The sequence below is a fragment of the Saimiri boliviensis genome, chromosome 14 (genome assembly GCF_048565385.1).
Source record: "Saimiri boliviensis isolate mSaiBol1 chromosome 14, mSaiBol1.pri, whole genome shotgun sequence".
In the NCBI taxonomy this organism is placed as follows: Eukaryota; Metazoa; Chordata; class Mammalia; order Primates; family Cebidae; genus Saimiri; species Saimiri boliviensis.
In genome coordinates, this window is record NC_133462.1 from 48,254,693 (window position 1) to 48,275,167 (window position 20,475).

At 46.7% G+C, this 20,475-nt stretch overlaps 1 protein-coding gene across 14 annotated transcripts in view; it reads left to right on the plus strand.

The window, feature by feature from the left end:
- Positions 1-20,475, plus strand: part of PLEKHA6 (pleckstrin homology domain containing A6) — a 162,083-nt gene that overhangs the window by 72,420 nt on the left and 69,188 nt on the right. The window contains exon 1 of one of the 14 annotated variants that reach the window (XM_074384987.1): positions 14,378-14,656. The exons of 12 other annotated variants lie outside the window; for them this stretch is intronic. The gene's annotated coding sequence lies outside the window, so the exon portion shown is untranslated. Of the gene's footprint in view, positions 1-14,377; positions 14,657-16,140; positions 19,624-20,475 lie in introns of those variants that run through there. One more of the 14 variants, XM_074384985.1, reaches the window with a different exon arrangement.

A 20,475-nucleotide genomic window follows, 5' to 3' on the forward strand; every position in this document is an offset into this window, starting at 1 on the left:
TCTGCTGGGAAGGTGAAATCCATATGGATTCCAGCATGGTCTCCATGTGAAATTAGCTTGAACCAACCCAAGGGATCAAAGCTATGAGAGGCGGCCGGGCGCGGTGGCTCAAGCCTGTAATCCCAGCACTTTGGGAGGCCGAGGCGGGTGGATCACGAGGTTAAGAGATCGAGACCATCCTGGTCAACATGGTGAAACCCCGTCTCTATTAAAAATACAAAAAATTAGCTGGGCATGGTGGCGCGTGCCTGTAATCCCAGCTACTCAGGAGGCTGAGGCAGGAGAATTGCTTGAACCCAGGAGGCGGAGGTTGCAGTGAGCCGAGATCGCGCCATTGCACTCCAGCCTGGGTAACAAGAGAGAAACTCCGTCTCAAAAAAAAAAAAGCTATGAGAGGCAAGTGGCAGAAGCACTTTCTTCCCAGTGCCTCAGAATTGGGCAGGATGGAGGCCTTGGAGAAGGGGGAGGAAGAATTGCCATTTTGCCAAACAGAAATTTGGGTGGGGCAGGTGATTGGTGGGGGGTGGGGAAGGCTGGCTGAATGTGGCCCCATCTTCCCAGGGTCTGTGTGGTGTTTCTTGGTGGCAAGGAGCAGAGATCAGAGAACTGCTTCGTACAGGGGCTGGTGGGTGGGCAGCCTGGCCTGGCTGCCATTTGAGCAGTCCCCAGTGCTGTGGGCAGCACACGCTGTGAGGCAGGATCTTGCAGGAATGGTGGGTGGCCCAGGCTCAATGGGACGCAGCCAGAGGCTGGAGGTGGTTTTTGAAAAGCACATTTGGGGTGGTGAGAGATGCATTGGAGGAACAATGTGGTGGAGAAAGCTGGAGAAAGAATATGGGGTGGATGGAAAGACACAAAAACAGGGATTGAGGAGTCCTAAACTCTGATGCATTCCACAGCTGCAGTCAGGCAAGAGATCACAACTCTCAATGTAGATATCGTCCAGAATAAGTGAGAAAACCACTGTTTGCCTACTGACTTCTGAATATAATGGGAGAGATGTATGAGAGGTGATGCAGGCTGGGCGAAGTGCAACAAAAATACATTTTAAGCCTAAGAAATCATATAGTGCAGTTGAATTTAGGAGGCAATCACACAGCCATTTGTTAGGCAATATAATTAATAGGTTGTACAGTCTGGTTATTTTTGAAACTATGGGCATTAAACATTTTTTTATTTATATCACCACTTACTTCCAAATAGAATTCATAGCATCTTTATATATTTGGTAGATGCTGCTGTGCATAATTTTGGCCCACAGAGAGTCATAATTTCTTCCTTTTGTTTAATTGTGTAATGCTTTGCAGCTCAGACCACGTGCACTTTCACATCCACACTCCCATTCTAGCTCAGTTTAGCAGGTGTTTACTGATCGTTCTCCTTCCCTAAGCAGTGTGCTAGATCTAGAGTATACAGAGATGGAAAAGAACTGGATCAACACCTTCTAGGATCTCTCAGTCTAACTGCAATCCTGTAGGGAAGGTGGGAAAAATATTGCTGCAATATAGATGAGGAAGCTGGAACCAAAAGATGCTGCTATGGTGAGTCAGCAGGAGGGCAGGATTAGAATCAGGACCCAACTCCTAATCCAGCGTGCCACAGTACTGCCTGCACCTCCCTCTACCCCACTGCCCAGCAATGTGTGCACTTCCCTTTACCTGTTCATCCCCCATACTTTCTGCATCCGAGTAATGAGAAGGAAGCAGTGATATGGAAGGCAGAGTGGAAAACTGCTCTCTGGTACGGAACCAGTCCTCTCTGGGCTCCTCATTGTGCAACTGAAATGGCATCGCTGGGTCTGTGTCTATGTTATGTTGCCAATTTGATGCCCTCTACCATGCACCAGAGGCCTCCTTTATCTCTCAGATAATTCTTGGCTTGGAGTAGATTGTCTTCCTCTCTCTTCTCCCGAATTATTTGAACAGGCAAGGTATGGTAAAATTCAGGGGCTCACAGAAATTTAAGAGGTTTCAGTACGGTGGTAGATGCGTATTAATTTCTCCCTCCCTTCCACACCTGCCCCACTCAGGTTTTCCAGAAGGATCTGAATCCCAAAAGCTTAGGATCTTTCTCTTAATTTTTAGGCTTAAGTTAAAAGGGACATAGAGCCATCATCTGGTCCAGTGATTCTCCCAAGTTTTGTTCTGTGACAGAGTTTTCACCAGTCTGAGGTGAAATAACAAAAATAGGGAAAATATACCAATATTTTTTCAGAAAGCAAAATGTATTGAGTTTAAAGGATATCTTCTGGGGCAGGAGATGTGAGGAGATACTTACTCTGAGGTTATAGCTTATCCTTTTTCAGAGCTGATGGTGAGAGTAGATGGTAATCAGCCTTTTAAAATGTCCTTATTTAGCAAAATTAAAAGTTGGCAACCTTATGTTGGTTCCTCAAATTTCATTTTTTGAAATTTTGTTGGTCCATGGAATCCAAAAATTTTGCCTCCAGGCAGGACCATTTCCAAACAGAGGAGACTTTCCCTGATAAGGTCACTTTTGGGGCAGATTCCTGAAAACTTGAATTCTGATCTTGTCACTATCATCTTTCCCTGTGGGTCTTTAGAACTTGATAAACTGATGCACACTGAGTCTTTCTCCATTCTTACTTTGTGGAAGGTTTCTACCTGGAAGGTGTCTACCTTCCACAAAGTAAGAATGGAGAAACAAACATGCTCTCGGTTCCTCTTCCCCTTTGTCCTGTATAGCAGATTTTCTATCATCTGCAGGTCTTTGGGATTAGGGCTTGCCCATTCTTTTTTCCACAGTCATCCTTTGGAAATGAGGGAGGTCATCTTCTATCCTTAGAAAAGACCAAGGAGAGCTGGGGAATGGATTTTGGGGACAATGTGAGACAACATATATATATATATATGTATGTCTAAGACTATAGGTGTGTGCCACCACGCCCAGCTAATTTTTGTATTTTTAGTAGAGACTGGGTTTCACCATGTTGTCCAGGATAGTCTCGATCCCTTGACCTCGTGATCCACCCGCCTCGGCCTCCCAAAGTGCTGGGATTACAGGCCTGAGCCAGCATGCCCGGCCAGGAGAAAACATACTTTCAACTAGGTGGTTGAAGTAAAGAACATTTAAAAATCTTGTATCAATTTTTCAAATGATGGTCTTCTTAAACTCTCAAGAATATAGGCTAAACCTGGCACGGTGGCTCACGCCTATAATCCCAGCACTTTGGAAGGCTGAGGCGGGTGGATCACTTGAGCTCAGGAGTTCAAGACCAGCCTGGGCAACATGGCAAAATCTTGGCTCTACCAAAAATATGAAAATTAGCCAGGCACGGTGGCACACACCTATAGTCTTAGCTACTCAGGAAGCTAAGGTGGGAGAATCTCTTGAGCCCAGGAGGCAGAGGTTGCCCTGAGCTCTGATTGCGCCATTGTACTCCAGCCTGGGCAATACAGTGAAACTCTCTCACCACACCCACTGTACTCCCAAAATAATATAGACTGGAGCTTTTGTAAATATGGAGACTCCTGGAGGTATTAGAGTGTCTGAGTCTTCTACCTTTTGAGGATTCAGGCCTGGAATTACAACGAATATGTGGGAAACCCCAGACCGGCCCCAGCTGCCAGAATCTGAGACACATGGTTGGTGTGCACATGTGTGCAGACTTCTGCGAGCAAACGCTTTTAGGAAAAACTCAGTCTGAAACCACCCTGGGAATTAAACTAGATGCTCTTTTTTGAGGTTCATTCTAAGACCCTTTTCCTAAAAGCAGATACCCAGGAGCTTCTTTACACAAGAAAACTTTCTGATTTTTTTCATCCCGTTTTCATGTGAAACAAGAGCCCTCCTAGCCTAGGAAAGCGGTTGAGGTTCCTAAGTTAGGAAGGTTGTTCATCTCGGGGGAGAAAGTAGCAGATTCTCAAGCTTTCTTAGAGCAAAGAGGCAAAGGGAAAATGACTACAGGGAAGATTAGGCTCTGATCTGGAAGACCAGACCAAGGTACGGGAGATTCTCTTTTCCTGACAGTTTCTGGAGAGTGATGGGTCAGCCCAGCAGCACAGCCCTTAAGAACAGTGATGCAGAAAAGCCTAAACCTGTGACTGATGATGGATACCCTGGGCCTGTTCAAACTAGCAGAGTGGGGAAAGAAGAAAAGCATCCAGGAGGTGTAAATTAAAGATAGCTGCCAGTTGAGGAGCTTCTGCAGGGTGGACCCTTCCATGGTCATCTGATAGCTCCACCTAGGGTTGGGCAGATGAACGATGGTGACAGGCAGTGGTTTTCTTAGCCCTTCTCTGGTTCCCTCCAGGGGTGGCTTTCCCCAAGGAGAGTCTCGACTTAACTTTGGATGGGTTTGGGACACAGCATTAGGGAGTATAGCTAAATTCTAGGAGATTAGAATCTCTTCTGAGATGTTCAAGCCAGAAGGAAGAAGGTGTTAATCATGCAGCATGGCTTTTTCAACAAGAACGTTCCTGGGACCTTTGAAGCTGTCCCCATCCTTATTGTGGTGAGATTATGGAAAGCAATGCCTGGACTCTAGGGCCAGCTTTGTCTCTAACTGGCTTCATGGTCTTGGGCAACTTGGTCCATCTCTCTGGGCCTCAGCTTCTTCATTTGTCACATAAGGGGATTGAATTTATTGCCACCATCTCTTTGTTTAATTCTGCATGCCTCAGGTCTCCATTTGCTACATAGTAGGGCCTTTCTAAGAATTTAATGTAGACCTTATCACTCCAAGGAAAGAAGCATCCACTACCTCATTCTGAACTGCAGGTCTAGTGTCCAACAGTTGTATGCCTGTTGGAAACCTGGCTGAAGGTGGCAGAATGGAGCTGGGTATTCTCAAGATAGCAGATCCAGGGTCAGAACCAAGACGTCCACTTGGATGACTGTGGCTTCGAGTGGGTTGAGTCCATAATAATCATCAGTAAGTCTCTCAAATGTTCTACTAGAGCCAAGAGATCCGAGAATTGCCCAACATTTTTCACTATGACTGCCCAGGGCTGGTTTCCCGTTTGAAAAGCCTCCTGAGGCCGTGAAGCGCATCAGGAGAAACATGCCGAACCTGTTCTGCTGTGTGTTGATGTTTGTTTCTCACCCTAGTGTTCCATCATCATCATCCCCCTCACAATTAGCATTCCTTCCGTCAACTCCTCATAAACTCAGAGACCCCCACGGCTCTGTCATTCATCCCCTGGGAATGCCTCTAGGGAGTAGTAGCTGGTACAGATGAAGCCGTCAGGTGGTGGTAGGGTGGAGACAGGGCTGGAAGCCCAGTGAGGTGGGGACTTGGGAGGCATGTTTGGACTCTGTGGACATGTCTATACCTGAAGTCCACCCAAATAACACATTGCCTCCGCCAGCTCTATTCAGTGTAGAAATGCAGCAGATTGCTGTAGGCTGATGGGCTGGTCTTTGAATCCTCTCCCCTATCCCATGCCAACATGCATTCCTGGGAACTAACTCCAGGCTGCAGGAACCCAGAGACTCTCCAGGCTGGTGATGAGGCAAGTGCTTTGACTGGCTGTTAGCATCTTTAGCTTAAATAACTCTGGTGACTCTCCTGAAACCCCTGTTTTTGGGAGCTAGAGACATGGCTTGTATAGCTCTCTACTTCATTATCTGAAATCCTTGGGGCCTATGGATTTTAGAATGGTAAAGTAAATGGTACACACTTAATATCCTGCAGCCAGACCGAGAGAGTCACATGAGTGGGATAAATAAAGGCTGTAAAGAGTCTCATGCCTGTTGAGGCCACGGTTTGCTGCTAAATATGCTCAAGTCTGGTTGACTTTTGCTGCCAGTTAGGACAAAACTTTCAGTTCAGATGTTTGTAGGTCTTGGAATGCTATGAAAGCATTGTGGTTCTGTATTGCCTCATATATTCTTATAAGGTGGGACTTGGTCTTCTCCTTTCACAGATGACAAAGCTAGGGTTTACAGAGGACCAGTAACTTGTCCATTGACTTTCAGCTAAGTGGGCTGAGCTGCCATTCTAATCCAGGTCTGTCTGCCTGCAGAGCTGGGCTTTTCCTCCAAGGTATATACCTCTTCAGAATGAATGAAGAAGGCTCAAGAGTGGGCACAGGGAGCTCTGACTTTGATGTCTTCTCTGATTCAGGGGGTACTTTCTGGATATCTGATAGGGATCATTTATTGGCTTGTTCTTATTTATACATTGACTGCTGGGATCCCAGTAGGCTAATGGCTCAGAAGAGAGGAAGTTAAAGTTCAGTCAACTTTGTGGCTTACAAGAAGAATCCAGCTGGCTTTGCGGGGGCTGTGAGAGCCAAGAACAAATGGGGTCAAGTTGGATTTAGTGAGAGATGCATCATCTGCAGGGGAAGCAACCCCCGTATCGAGCCAGTGAAATACACAGTGCTTCCTGCTTCCCCACCCATTGCCTGGCTGGAGAAGTGTTGCCTTGTGTGGGGACCTGTCTTGAGAGAAGGATTGTCCTCAAGGATCATGAGCGCTGGATAAGCTTGAGAGTGATGAGCAGCTTGAAATAGGGAGAATTCAATTAGGGAGTCTCTCTGGTCTTCATTAGTGATGTGAAAAAACAGTCAAAGGAAGTGCTAATTCAATCTGCTGAAGATGCACCCTGCTTTTAACACATCATTGGAAAGATGGACCCTGACCTGTGGTCTGGGCAATGGCATAGATAACCTCCCTCTTCTATCTTCTAAGTACTGTCAGATGGTGGCTGCCAATTCCGGGTCATCTCTAGGTCAGGCAAGATCTGGACTCTTAATATCCAGGCACATGAGTCCATGGTGTTCCTCTGTGGTGAGGAGCCTGCTGTCAGTGAACTCCAAGCGGTGTAAGAGCTGGTCGCTCTGGCAGGGGAGTGGCCCATGCTTCACTAGGAAGCCACCCATTAGGAGGGGTGGTAGGTTAGTTTCCATAGGAACAAGGAACATCTGCTCCAGCCAGCTAGAGAACAGATGGGGGAAAAATATTCTTAAAAGGGCCATTAGCCCATGGAATTCGTACCAGGAAAGTAGCCCTTCTAAAAAAAACATGAGGGGGCAGGGTTTTTTATTTATTTTTATTTTTTATTTTTAGGGACAGAGTCTCACACTGTCACCCAGGCTAGAGTGCAATGGCAGGATCTCGGTGCAATGGCAACCTCCGCCTCCCGGGTTCAAGTGATTCTCTTGCCTCAGCCTCCTGAGTAGCTGGGACTACAGGCGTCCGCCAGCACGCCCATCTAATTTTTGTGATTTTAGTAGAGATGGGGTTTCACCATGTTGGCCAGGATGGTCTTGATCTCTTGACCTCATGATCCGCCTGCCTTGGCCTCCCAGTGTGCTGGGATTACAGGCTTGAGCCACTATGCTCAGCCAGAAGGGGCACATGAAGCCTCTTGATAGGTCCTCACTTGAGGCAACACTTTTCCAGCCAGGCACTGGGTGGGGAAGCAGGTTAAACCTGCTAAACCTGAGAGAACCGTGAGGCCCTAAGACAGTAGAAGACCCACATTTGCTTTGGAAAGTACAGGAGGAAGAATGCAAGATGTTTTCTCCCCTCAATAATGGCTGTCCTCTGGGACTATGTCTGAAAGCTGTGTCAGCCTGCTGGCTGCAGCCAGAGCTCCCTGAGTCCTTCGGTCAGCAGTCCTCCCTCCACCTGCCCTATGGACCTTAGCTCACCTATGTGACAGTCCCCACTTCTGTTGCCAGCTCCCTCTTAAACATCCCAGGAGCTCTTCGGCAGTGGGTGGTAGGAAGCTCATCTGCTTTCTCTGACCCTCCTCTTTCTTCCTGTCCTCTCGGATGGCCCGGACTCTAGGCTGGTCGTGGTCTCCCCTCACCCTTTTCTGCTGTCTTTAGACAAAATTGCCAGTGTTTTCCCTTCTTCCTCCTGTTTGCTTTCCTTGTCTTCCTCATGTCAACCATGTGTGCAAAGACTAGATGGAGACTTTAGGTCCTCCAGAAGTCATCTTGTCCCTTCTGGGATCAATTTGTGACTTCTAGCTATAAGTTACTGACTACTCAAAGCAGCTTCAGCTCCAGAAGGGATTTAATTACATGGGTACTGGGGTGTCTCTCAGAGCTCAAGGCAAAAGAAATGGCTGGACCACAGGAACGGACTAGCAGCAAAAGCTGAATGCCACAGGTGTGGTCTTTGCCCCTCTCTGTGTGCTGGCTGGTTTTTTTCTCTCACTGCAGAGAGGCCTTCCAGCTTCCTGGTCAGTCTACAGGGAAGAAAAGATGGAAAAGCAGCTCCTTCCTGTGCACACCACCAACAGAGTTGCCTGGAGAAGGGCTGATCTCTTTTTCCTCCGCATCTCAGTTCCCAGCCCTGGGGAGAGATCTTGGCTGAGCTGAGATCAGGTGGCTACCCCACGCAACCATAAGAGTGAGCAGGTTTCAGGAACATGGTTATTTCTGCTGTAACCGTGGAGCTAGGGATGGGGCCTGTTTCTAGGAAGGGGTTAGTACTTCCTATTGCCTATCGGCCCTTCTTGGACCTCTAAGCCTAGGGGAGTCTGGCCTGGGGAGTTTATATACCCTGACTCCTCTTGATTAGCTCTTCTCCTGCCTGGCATGAGGACTAGCAAGGGCTAGCAAGGAGCAGGGCAGTCTGACTGACTGAACCTGGGCGTGGCTGTGTGTCACAGAAAAGACCTGGAACCCGGACCTTGAAGGCCATTCGGTCCCTCACCCTCCCCTCAGGCACCGCTCTATCCTTTTAGTAAAGTCCTTCATAAATAATGGGGTTGTTCCATTTGATACCAGGGAGTCAACATCTAAAAGTCTGTTGGAAAGCTCATCATTGTTTTTAAATTCTGTCTTTCCTATTGTAGCTGAGTCCATCCATTGTCTCTCATTCATTTGGGGCTCATGAGGAAGACCCAGGCCCACCAGCTTGCTTAGGTTAAGATTGAATTAGTGAATATGAAACTATTTTTGCATGAGAAGGCAGGGGCTTGGTCCAGGCTCTGTGGGATTTGGAAGCATTTTTGACTGACTGCTGCCCTTCGTGGAAAGTGAACCCCTGAGGAGAAGAGACACATGTTTGACTACTTGTAGAAATGGCCAAGAGCACTCCTCTGGATTCTTCTTTCCCAGCTACAGGCTCCATGGGACCAGAGCCAACTGTGAACCATGAGAAGGGTGTGAAGGTTCAGGCAAGTCGAGGGGCAGAGATGTGAGGAGTAGGGGGAAGACAGCAAAGGGGTCCCAGACCAAGATGCTGTCTTCTCTCCATCACCCACATCGATGGGCAATCAAAACCTGCAGAGAACCCTGAATCCTTTTGATCTCTGATAAGAAACAGCTCATAGTTTGCAATGTAGAAGGGAGCGAATTTCCATTCCCGTGTTTCTGGTGGTTCCACAAGCTGGGGTGTTGAGATGATGATAACCACGAACACATAACAGGCATTGTTTTAAGCATTTTCTGTGTATTAAGTTACTTAATCCTCACAATAGATCCTATGAAGTAGAAGCTTTACCCAACCCCCATGTTGCCAATGAAGAAACTGAGGCACAGAGAGACTGAATAACTTGTCCAAAGTTTCATTGCTAGTATGGAGTAGAATCAGGATTCAAATTCAGGCAGTGTGGCTTCCCGGTCATCCTTCCTTTTCTCGCTGATGGATTGGGGAAGCAGACAGTTCTACCCCAGGTAAACCACAGAAAACCCCATCTGGGGGCCGGGCGCGGTGGCTCAAGCCTGTAATCCCAGCACTTTGGGAGGCCGAGGCGGGTGGATCACGAGGTCAAGAGATCGAGACCAGCCTGGTCAACATGGTGAAACCCCGTCTCTACTAAAAATACTAAAAATTAGCTGGGCATGGTGGCACGTGCCTGTAATCCCAGCTACTCAGGAGGCTGAGGCAGGAGAATTGCCTGAACCCAGGAGGCGGAGGTTGCGGTGAGCGCCATTGCACTCCAGCCTGGGTAACAAGAGCGAAACTCCGCCTCAAAAAAAAAAAAAAAAAAAAAAGAAAACCCCATCTGATGTCAGTTCCTCCGGGCCAGAGACCTTGTCCTTTCTAGCCATGTGCTAAGGCCCAATGCCTTACACCCAGAAGTTCTTATTGGAAAGAAGGAAATTAAAACGGGAAGAGGATTAGTCTTTGTCTTGAGACTCCAACAAGAGAAATTTACATTTAGACATTCCTGTATCCATGTATATTCCTATCAGAGGTAGTGTTTAGAAGTTAAATGTCCCATCACAGACCAGTGTTAGAGCCAGGAGATTTTTCTTTTTGAGAAGGAGGATATGTTAGGTTGTGACTTTCTCCATTAGATTTGATCTTTATCGCTACTCTTGTCACTAAATTCTTTCCTTTCTCTCTCCGTGGAGCTGGTAATTGAAAAAAAGGAATCTGGAGGAATGGGCAGGGTGGCTCTCTGGTTACAGTGGTAATAGCCGTGTTCCTAGACCTGACCTCCTTTCTTTGGGTCAAATTGGATAAGCTTTCCATGGTGCTGTAGGCTTTTTCTTTCTGCTTCCAGTTCACTCTGTGATCCCTCAAACCTCTCATTTCCATCCGTGCTTTCTGCAGACACACAGTACTGAGGCTGGAAGGAGCTGGAGAGGCACAGGCAGGCCCCACTCTCTGCTCTGTGAGTAGTGTGTGGGAGGAGGCTGGAGAACTGAGCACTTCTCTCTGGTGCTGCCTGACTCTCTTGGAGTCAGTGAGGTGGGGGTGTCTCTGGGTGAAGCAGGGGGAGGGCCTGGAGGGGCCCAGGAGCTGGACTATTTCTGTAACACAGAGCACATCTGCAGCCAGCCACAGAGAAGGTCAAACTCTGGGCGCAGGGCTGGAATGCAAGGGGCCAGGCGGCTGGGGGGAGCTGTGGTTTCACCCTTTCTGGCAGCTTAGAGGGCCGTGGCAATGCCCTTTGGGGAAGGTGGGGCTACCCACAGCAAAGTGGGTGGAGTGAGGAGGACTCCGCCCTGGTAGATGGTGATGGTGCAGGGCATTGGAGAGGGTAGAGGAGGGCGTGCAAAATCCAAATGCCCATCACAGGTGGTAGAGAGGAATCTAATTCAAGGTGTAAGGGCTTTAATTCATGCTCTCTGCCACAGACACACACACACACACACACACACACACACACACACACACACACCAGGCAAAGTACTGTGTGAGAGGAAAGAGAAATACTGCTGAGGCAGGAACAAGGAGGCCACAGAAATACATGCGTGTAAGTGTTGCGCCAGTGTTTGGAAGTCCACACGGGGTCGGGGGGCGCACTTGCACTGGCCCTATCTAACACACAGATTTGTCTTAGTAGTCTTTTTCTTCATCAGGACCACACCTCTCCCACCACAAACTGTTTAAGCTCCAGGCTTCCCAAAACCCGAATCTGTCACTGCATGCATGGCACTGACATAACCCCCGGTTCCTTGGTCCCCTGCCTGCACGGTCGCGAAGCCCCTTGCCCTGCACGCATGCACCCCGTAGCTTCTATGCCTTACTCTTTGTCCTCCAGCGTGCGTGTGTGTGGTTTGGGGCTTCTTGAGTTTCCGTTTATAGTTAGAAAATTGCCCTGCTCTGGCTCTGGCTTTGTCACAGAAGGCTCGTGTTGGCTCGATCTGACTGCTGCTTGACCTTTGGCCACCCTGCCATTGGCCTGGCCTGCTCTGGCCACCTAGATGCCTGATCTGTTTTCCTTCTCAGGCTGTGGGTCCTCCTCAGCTGAATCTAAGCTTCTAAAATAGGGGGAGCGTTTCAGATGAGCAGTCAGCCTTTGGAAGGAGCGCTTCCCCGAAGAACCCCAGATGCTCAGGATAAGCATCTCTTTTGTCCTATCATTTGCTCTAGGGGCAATGAGATTCCCTCTCTCATGTCCAGCGGGCCCCAAGGGAACAAGGACTTGCTGTGCACATTATAAGGTTGGATGTGCGCAGCATAAGCAGTAGAATTGGGTTTTTGTTGTTGTTCTTTTCTGGAGATGGAGTCTCACTCTGTCACCCAGGCTGTAGTGCAGTGGCACAATCTCGGCTCACTGTAACCTCTGCCTCCCAGATTCAAGCAATCCTCCTGCCTCAGTCTCACGAGTAGTTGGCGCTACAGGCATGTGCCACCACGCCCAGCTACTTTTTGTATTTTTAGTAGAAATGGGGTTTCATCATATTGGCCAGGCTGGTCTTGAACTCCTGGCCTCAGGTGATCCACCTGCCTTGGCCTCTCAAAGTGCTGGGATTATAGGTATGAGCCAGTATAACCGGCCTAGAACTGGGTCTTCTTAGTCAACTATTTCTGTCCAGTAATGTTGATCCTTAGAATGGACATGCTTTTCAACTATGACACACACAAAGGCCCACCTCCCAGTTCAAGTTATGCTAGAACAGACCTCCCTCACATTTGACATTCTCAGGTTTTAATTATTCTGGCTTCTAAGTACAGGGGAGAGGGTGCTGTCTTGAAGGATAACTTCTTTAGGAGCAAATTATTAAGCATCCATCTGTATGTGTCAAAGTGCGGAGGGGTTTTATAGCCAAGATTGAGCCATTGTCTCCTAAGGAGAAACAGTCCAACGCAGAGGCAGACAGATGATAATGATTATTGGCATTTATTGAACATTTACTAAGTGCCAGGAACTTTCATACATTTTTTATGGGTATAATCTTATTGACTCCTCTGACAAGCCCATGAAGAAGGTCCATATATTATCCCCTTTTCACAGATGGGGGAATGAAGGCACAGAGAGGTTAAGTTCCTCACCCAGAGTCCCTTAGGTAGTCACTGGTGGAGCCAGGACTGGAACTGGGACAGTCTGACTCCAGAGCCAAAAATCTCAAGGCTAATGCAGATTCAACTCAATAAAAATAAACGAAAGGATTAGCTGGTAGGATGATGCATGAGAAGGGAATTTCAAGTTGCACAACTAACATAAAGTGGGAAGAGAGCTGGCTTTGGGCTGCGGCCTGGGCTCTAATCCCAGTTCTCTCACTTCCTAACTGTGTAGCCTTGGGCTAATAACCTGACCTCTCAGGTTCTTCCTCGGTAACAGCAGGACAGCAATACCTCTCTCTGGGGGTTAAGCAAAGAATTCGCTAGCATCATGGAGTAGGTGTTAATTTCCTTCTTCTTTCTGTGCCAGTTGCGAGGTTTTCCTGGGAAGGTGAGGGGTAATTTGGGAATTCAAGGTTAATTCTTACTTCAAGAAGAAATGTCCAACCAGCCCTCTAATACCCTGTCTTCTGGACAAGACTTCCTACCATCGCCACTTCCTCCGTGTCCTCTTGGGACTGCCTGGAATTGGAGGAGAGACGGGCAGAGAGAGAGAAGAGTTTGGCTTAATGCAGCTGTCAAGCAGCTGTCACCCTCTGGCCACTCTTTCTGTGCCTTCTTTTTTTTTCCGCTTAAAAACAAGGACATTCTCTTGCATAACCACAGTATCATGAACAGGCTCAGGAAACTTCATCATGTCGATACAATTGTATTATCTAATATTCAGTCCATATTGAAATTTCACCAGTTGTTCCAATAAGGTCGTTAGAACCCAATTCAGGATCATGGCTCTTTCCTCCCCCTTAGTCTGGAAAGTCCCTCAGCCTTTCTCCAAGCTCATGCATTGAAGTTTTCTTAAAGAGCACAGGGTCCTCTCTGGGACCTCCTGAGCCCTGTCCCATGTTTTCTCATCACTGAGCAGGGCTGACTTGGGTAGGGCGATTCAGATACTCCCCTTAGGTGCAAAATGTTAAGAGGGTGCCGAAAAACTTGGTAGTCAAGATAAATAGCATCTCAATGTAATATTTTTAAAAATCAAAATCAATGCAAACATTTCATGAAGAACAAAATAGTAACATCTGAAACAAAGACGTTTTCCCAAACAGTGCCATTTTAAGCCACATTGGAGGCTGAAGCTAAAGGGAAAATCCAGTCATACTGGTCCTGTCTTTATTTGAAATGTTGATATTTCATCACAGGTTTTTAATGTTAATTTTTATTTCAAAAATATTGCATTAAAATAAGTCTTGATTGGCTGGGCATGGTGGCTCACACTTGCAATCCCAGCACTTTGGGAGGCTGAGGTGGCCAGGAGTTCGAGATCAGCCTGGCCAACATGGTGAAACCCCATCTCTACTGAAAATACAAAAATTAGCCAGGTGTGTTGGCACAATGCTATAGTCCCAGCTACTCAGGAGGCTGAGGCAGAAGAATCGCTCAAACCTGGAGGGCAGAGGTTGCAGTGAGCCAATATCACACCACTGTACTCCAGCCTGGGCAACAAAGCGAGACTCCACCTCAAAAAAAAAAGTCTTGATGACTGAGTTTTTGGATGCCCCTTAAACTTTGTGCCCCCTCCCCTGCCCGCACAGGGTGGGCTTTCTCCATCTCATCCCACCCTCACAGCAAGTTGGGGGAGAGAGGTGGGGCTCCAGGTCAGGGGGAGGAAGGTTAGGGGACAGAGAAGAGGTGGGAGGGGAGGGTACAGAGGCCTGGAACGCAGCCCTGTGTCTGGCTGGGAGCTCTCTAACAGCTTCCAGCTGCTTCCACAGCCTCCAGACTTCCGCCTGGGGAGTGGCCTTTGGCTGTTTTTTCCCCTCTCCACATCAAATGTGTGATCTAATTAGACTCCGCACCCCTTGTTTCTATCAGTCTTCCCTGTCTTGCAGTACACTGCTTAGCTGACCTGTTCCGACCCTGTTTCCATCCATCCCGGGAGCCCTGCAGGTGCTGTCACTGGTGCACTCTGGGAGCATCTGCCCAGTGCTGGGTGAGCATCACAAGCCAGGGGGAGGAACACAGGCGGGCGTCAGCCAGGGCGAGGGACACAGGCGGGTGTCCAGGCCGGGGCAGCTCCTTGTGCCCTGAGGAAAGAGCTTCTGACTGAGGTTAACCTTGCCTCAGGTGTATGAGGTGGGTTATCTCAGCCTCCACTTCCGGCTTCAGGGATTTTGTTTTGTAAAATGAGGGTGGTACTAACACTTGTCTGCCTACCTCATAAGACCATAAAATAACCAAATGGGATAAAGATGAGAGTGCTTTGTGAACGGTAAAGGATTTTGATACTTTCCCTTCTGTCATAGAACAAATAATCCTTTATTTTGATTAAGACCGTATTCAGGTCTGCTGCATTATTTGAGCTAAATCCATGAGAAGAGAAGGGGCGGATTCAGGACCCATGCTCATCTCTGCCTGTAACCAGCATTTCTGTCAGACTAAAGCAGGTCACTAGGAAACCCTGCCCATTCCCACCCTCATTCCATCACCATGTAAAGCAATGGCTGTGCCCAAGAATAAGAGTCATTGTTTTAATGTCTAAATTGAAGGTTTTTCTTTTTTACAGATTTATTGAGGTACATGATAAATTTTATATATTTAAAGGGTAAAATTAGGTGCATTTTGGGAAACCATAACCACAATCAACATAATTAACTTCTATTTATCACTCCCCAGTTTCTTCCTGCCTCTTTGTGATCCGTCTCTCCACCCTGGCCCCAGGCAACACCATTCTGCTTTCTGTCACTATAGATTAGTTTGCATTTTTAAGAATCTTATCTAATAGAATCATACAGCATATACTTTCATTTAGGAAAGCCTGGCTCCTTTTATTCCATGTGACTATTTTATCTTAACATTCATTCATTGTGCTGCATATTTCAATAATTCATTTGTTTTAATTGCCGAGTAGTACTCTGTTGTCTGCATGTAACACATACGTTGTACTCATGTCTTCATGGACATTTGAGTTGTTTGTAGTTTGGGGCTATCACAAATAAAGCTGCTGTGAACATTTGTGTACAAGTCATTGTGTGGACATAGACTTTCATTTTTGTGGGGATAAATGCCTAGAAGTGAAGTCAATGGGTTGTGTGGTGGATGGATGTTTAAACTCTTTAAGAAACTGGGAAACTGCTTTCTAAAGCAGGATGTACCATTTCTATTCTTACCAGCAGTATATGAGCATTCCCGTTCCTCTATATTCTTGCCAGTGCTTGATATGGTTAGTTCCTTAATTTTAGCTATTCTAGTGGGTATGGGTAGAGACAGCTCATAGTAGTTCAATTTGCATTTCCTTGATGACTAATGATGTTGTCTTTTATGTACCTTATTTGACATTTGTATATCTTCTTTGGTGTTATTTGCTATGTGTGTATGTGTGTGTGTGTGTGTGTGTGTGTGTATATATATATATATATATATATATATATATATATTTTTTTTTTTTTTTTTTTTTTTTTTTTTTTTTTGAGACGGAGTTTCCCTCTTGTTGCCCAGGCTGGAGTGCAATGGTGCGAGCTTGGCTTGTTGCAACCTCTGCCTCCCAGGTTCAAGCAATTCTCCTGCCTCACCCTCCTGAGTAGCTAGGATGACAGGTGCCCAGCAACATGCCTGGCTAATTTTGTATTTTTAGTAGAGATGGGATTTCTCCATGTTGGTCAGGCTGGTCTTGAACTCCCGACCTCAGGTGATCCACCCGTGTTGTCCTCTGTTGTTCGCTATCTTAATACTAAGTTGTGAGAGTTCTTCATAGGTTTTAGAAAAAAGTCCTGTCTATTATACATTTTGCAAAGATTTTCTCTCTGTTTATGGCTTATCTTTTCGTTTTTGTAACAATGTCTTTTTTTTTTTTTTTTTGAGACAGGGTCTTGCTCTTTCACCCAGGCTGGAGTGCAGTGGTACAATCTCAGCTCACTGCAACCTCCCCCTCCTGGAGTCAAGCAATTCTCTTGACTCAGCCTCCTGAGTTCTGGCATTACAGGTGCGCTACACCTGTTTTGTATTTTCAGGAGAGATGGGGTTGTACTATGTTAGCTGGGCTGGTCTTGAACTCCTGACCTCAAGTGATCTGCCCACCTTGGCCTCTGAAAGTGCTGGGATTACAGGCATGAGCCACTGAGCCTGGCCTGTAACAGTATTTTTTGAAGAACAAACTTTTAAATTCTGATGAAGTTCAATTTATTGATTTTTCTTGGTAGTTGGTGTGTTTTATGTCATGTTTAAGACATATTTGCCAAATGCAAAGTCACTAAGATTTTCTCCTGTGTTTTCTTCTAGAAACCTTGTAGTTATGTCTATGGTCCATTTTGAGTTAATTTTTTAATGATAGGTTTAAAGTTGTTTATTTGTTCGGTATCATACCAATACAGCACCATGCATTGAAAAGGCTGTCATTCTCTGTTGCATTGCCTTTATACCTTTGTCAGAAAACAATTTACCAAAATGTGTGGATTTATTTCTGAACTCTCTATTTTGTTCCATTCATCTATACATGTATCTTTATGCCAACACTATATTGTCTTGATAACGGTAGCTTTATAATAAGTTTTGAAGTCAGGTAGTATAAATCTTCCAAAGCCATTCTTTTTCAAAGCTTTTGGGTCTTCTGGGTCCTTTGAATTCCCATGTGAATGTTAGAATCAGCTTGTCAACTTTACAAAGATCTGCTAGGGTTTTGGTTGGGAATGTGTTGTATCCATAGAAAAACATAGGGAGAGTTGACAGTTTAACAATATTGAGTCTCCTGATCCATGAAAACAGTATTTTTCTCCTTTTACTTGGAGTTTATTTATTTCAGCAATGTTTATAGTTTTCAGTATGTAGGTCTTTGTCAAATTTATCCCCTAATTTTACACTATTATAAATGGTGTTTTAAATTTTCCTTTTTTCATTGTTTGTGGCCAGTATATAGAAATACAAGTCTATATAGACTTTTTATCCTGAGCCTCTCCTCCCTTGCTTTGAAAAATTCAATTTAAAAGAGCAGGAACCTGAAAGTACCAAGGAACAGGGCATTTGCATGACATGAGAAACATTTACGACGGCTGTAAAAACATGAGCATCTTTCTGCTGTATGTCAGTGGATCATTTCAGTAGCAGCCCTATAGTCACTGTGACTGTAAAGGATGGGAAGGAGGGGTGGTGTGGTCAATTCTGATCCTACACAAGTAGAATACCTCAAGATCTCTGGGGCATTCTTGCGGATGAATGGAGCAAGTGGGAATGCACTGTAGCCCCTTTAAGGAACCCAGCCGGCCAGCCACTGGCCACGAGGAAGGCAGCCCAGGAGATAAGATAAGGCCCCCTGGCAAGTTTAAAGCAGGGGCCTGAGCCGAAGTCACTGGGCTACTGATAGGCAAACAGGAACCAGAGGTGATAAGGAGGAGGTGCCAGCTACTAAATCCGGGCTGGCAAGAGGAGGAGCAGGCAAATCACTCCTCTGGGGCCTGAAAAGAGAGGGGCTATTAATTGTGGGTGTGTAGGGAGAGGGCACTTGTATTCTCTATATATTCCATTTATGATCATGGTAAAAAAGAAAACTCCTACTGGGCTGTACTTAAAGGTACTTCGTTTTTTTTGTTTTGTTTTGTTTTGAGACAGAGTTTTACTTTCGTTGCTCAGGCTCACTGCAACCTCCCCGTCCCAGGTTCAAGTGATTCTCCTGCCTCAGCCTCCTGAGTAGCTGGGATTACAGGCATGCGCTACCACACCTGGCTAATTTTATATTTTTAGTAGAGACAGAGTTTCTCCGTGTTGGTCAGGCTGGTCTCGAACTCCCGACCTCAAGTGATCCGCCCACCTTGGCCTCCTAAAGTGCTGGGATTACAGTCATGAGCCACCACGCTTGGCCTAAAGGCACTGTGTTTTATATGGAGTAAATGCTCAATAAATATAGGCTTACTGAGTTCCTTATGCTCTGTTGAGATGCTCTGATATGGGGTTTAGAGACTACCTGATTTAGAGACTACCTGATTTCTTTCTCTCAGAAGCCTGGCACTGCTCATTTGCATGCATCTGCATAGATTTGCATGTGTCCTACTTGTAGATACTTTTAGATTTCCCCCAAATCGGTTGCCTGTTTTTAAAGGGATAAAGAGGGGATTTATCTCTTCTTGTTCTTGCTCACCTTTCATCTGTATCCTCCAAAGATGCAAAAACAATTTCTGCAACTTTGAACCATATGCAATACCTGTGGTTGTGTAGTTTATGCAGATAGAAGCAATTCTTTGCCCGATGATGTGTTTCTCTTAATTTCTATTATAATTCCTAGTTCTGCTCTCTAAACTTCTGAGTGGGACAGAGAGATATTAAGCTAAAAAAACCAAACAAACCCTCTAGCTGGACAGCCAGAGGCTCAAATTGCTTAGAAAACTTCAAGGATTAGTTCACTCTACCTGGACAGAGTACTTAGAGGCAGTTCTGTGGGTCAGAAGACCACCTTCCCACCGCTTCCCATCCCAGGGCTAGGGATGCTGGGGCTATCTTTGTCTGTTCTCCTTCCACCAGGAATAAATAAAAATATCATCCCTCCCCCAGATCCCAGCTCCTCTATTGGCCCGCCAGGCAAATATTTCATAATGTGGGCTCATCCGATTGGGAATCGTGCCAGAGCCAAGAGCCTCAGGTTGCGAGTGTGCTCCAATCAGGCGGGGCCGCCTGGGTGGGACTAGAGGGCTCTCCTTCTCCACATGGGAGGTGGTGGCATTACTCAGGTAGATGGCATCAAGGTGGGAGTTGCTACTTTCTCAGGGCAGAGTGGAGGGGACAGGGCTGTCCATCAGCCCACTCCGGCTGGGGCAACCCAGCACTGAAGGGGTTAAGGCCAGCCAGCATGTGTGGCTGTTAATGATTGCTACCCACCAGGGACCTGGTGAATATTAAAGGAAAACCTTCTCCCTATTCCTGAGTGTGAAAGGAGTCAGGGCTAGAGGCAGCAGAGGGAACAGCCAAGAAGAGCCGGTGAGTAAGTGGTTGTCTGTCTGGTCTATGTTTGTCTGGGTGACTCTGGAGCAGAAAGGGAAGCACTGGATATACCCATTCCATCAGCTCGAGTGGGCTTTTGTTACCAGATACAAATTCTCGGCGTGGGGCAGATTCCAGTAGCATTACTATTTATTAGAGGGAAATGTTTAGAATTGTCTTCATCTAAGGGAGTGAACTACTTGGCGCAGAAGCCAGAGATACAAACCATTGTCTGTGCTGATGTCAAGACAATGGTTTTGTGTGGCCACCCTGAACACAGAGCTGGAGCCGCTCCTCTTCCTCCCTCTCTCTGAGCCATTGTCTCCGGAGAGGGGCTCCGTAGCTCTGGGCAGAGGCAGCGTGGGCCTCTCTTGTGGACTGATTTCCTGGGATGGGGCCGTGGAAGGAAGGCAGAGGGGACAGAGCCACAGGAGACTGGCCTGGCTGTGCTCCTTTTACTTTCTTGGTTTTATCCCTTTACTTACAGAGTCAGGTGTGGTGAGATGTAGGGTAAGACAGAACCCAACGGGGGTGGGTGCAGAGAGCTAGGGGGAGAACTCTTCACTCATTAAGAAGACAAGGCTGTCATTTGAGAGCAAAACTGAAATCCAGAAAGAGAACCCACCTTTTGCATTTAGATTTCTGTTGCCTCCATCCCCTCAACTTCCCCTTCGGGTCCCTCACCCCTTCACCCTCCAAACCATGTCTGCTCTTTGACCCTGCCACCTTCTCATGACAGTTTTGTACAGAGGGGTGTGGACAAGAATTCCTTGGCTTGGAGGAGGTGGTGGATGCACTGGCTTTTCTCAGCTGATGCTATCTCTCTGTGTATGTACTCACGAATGCCCA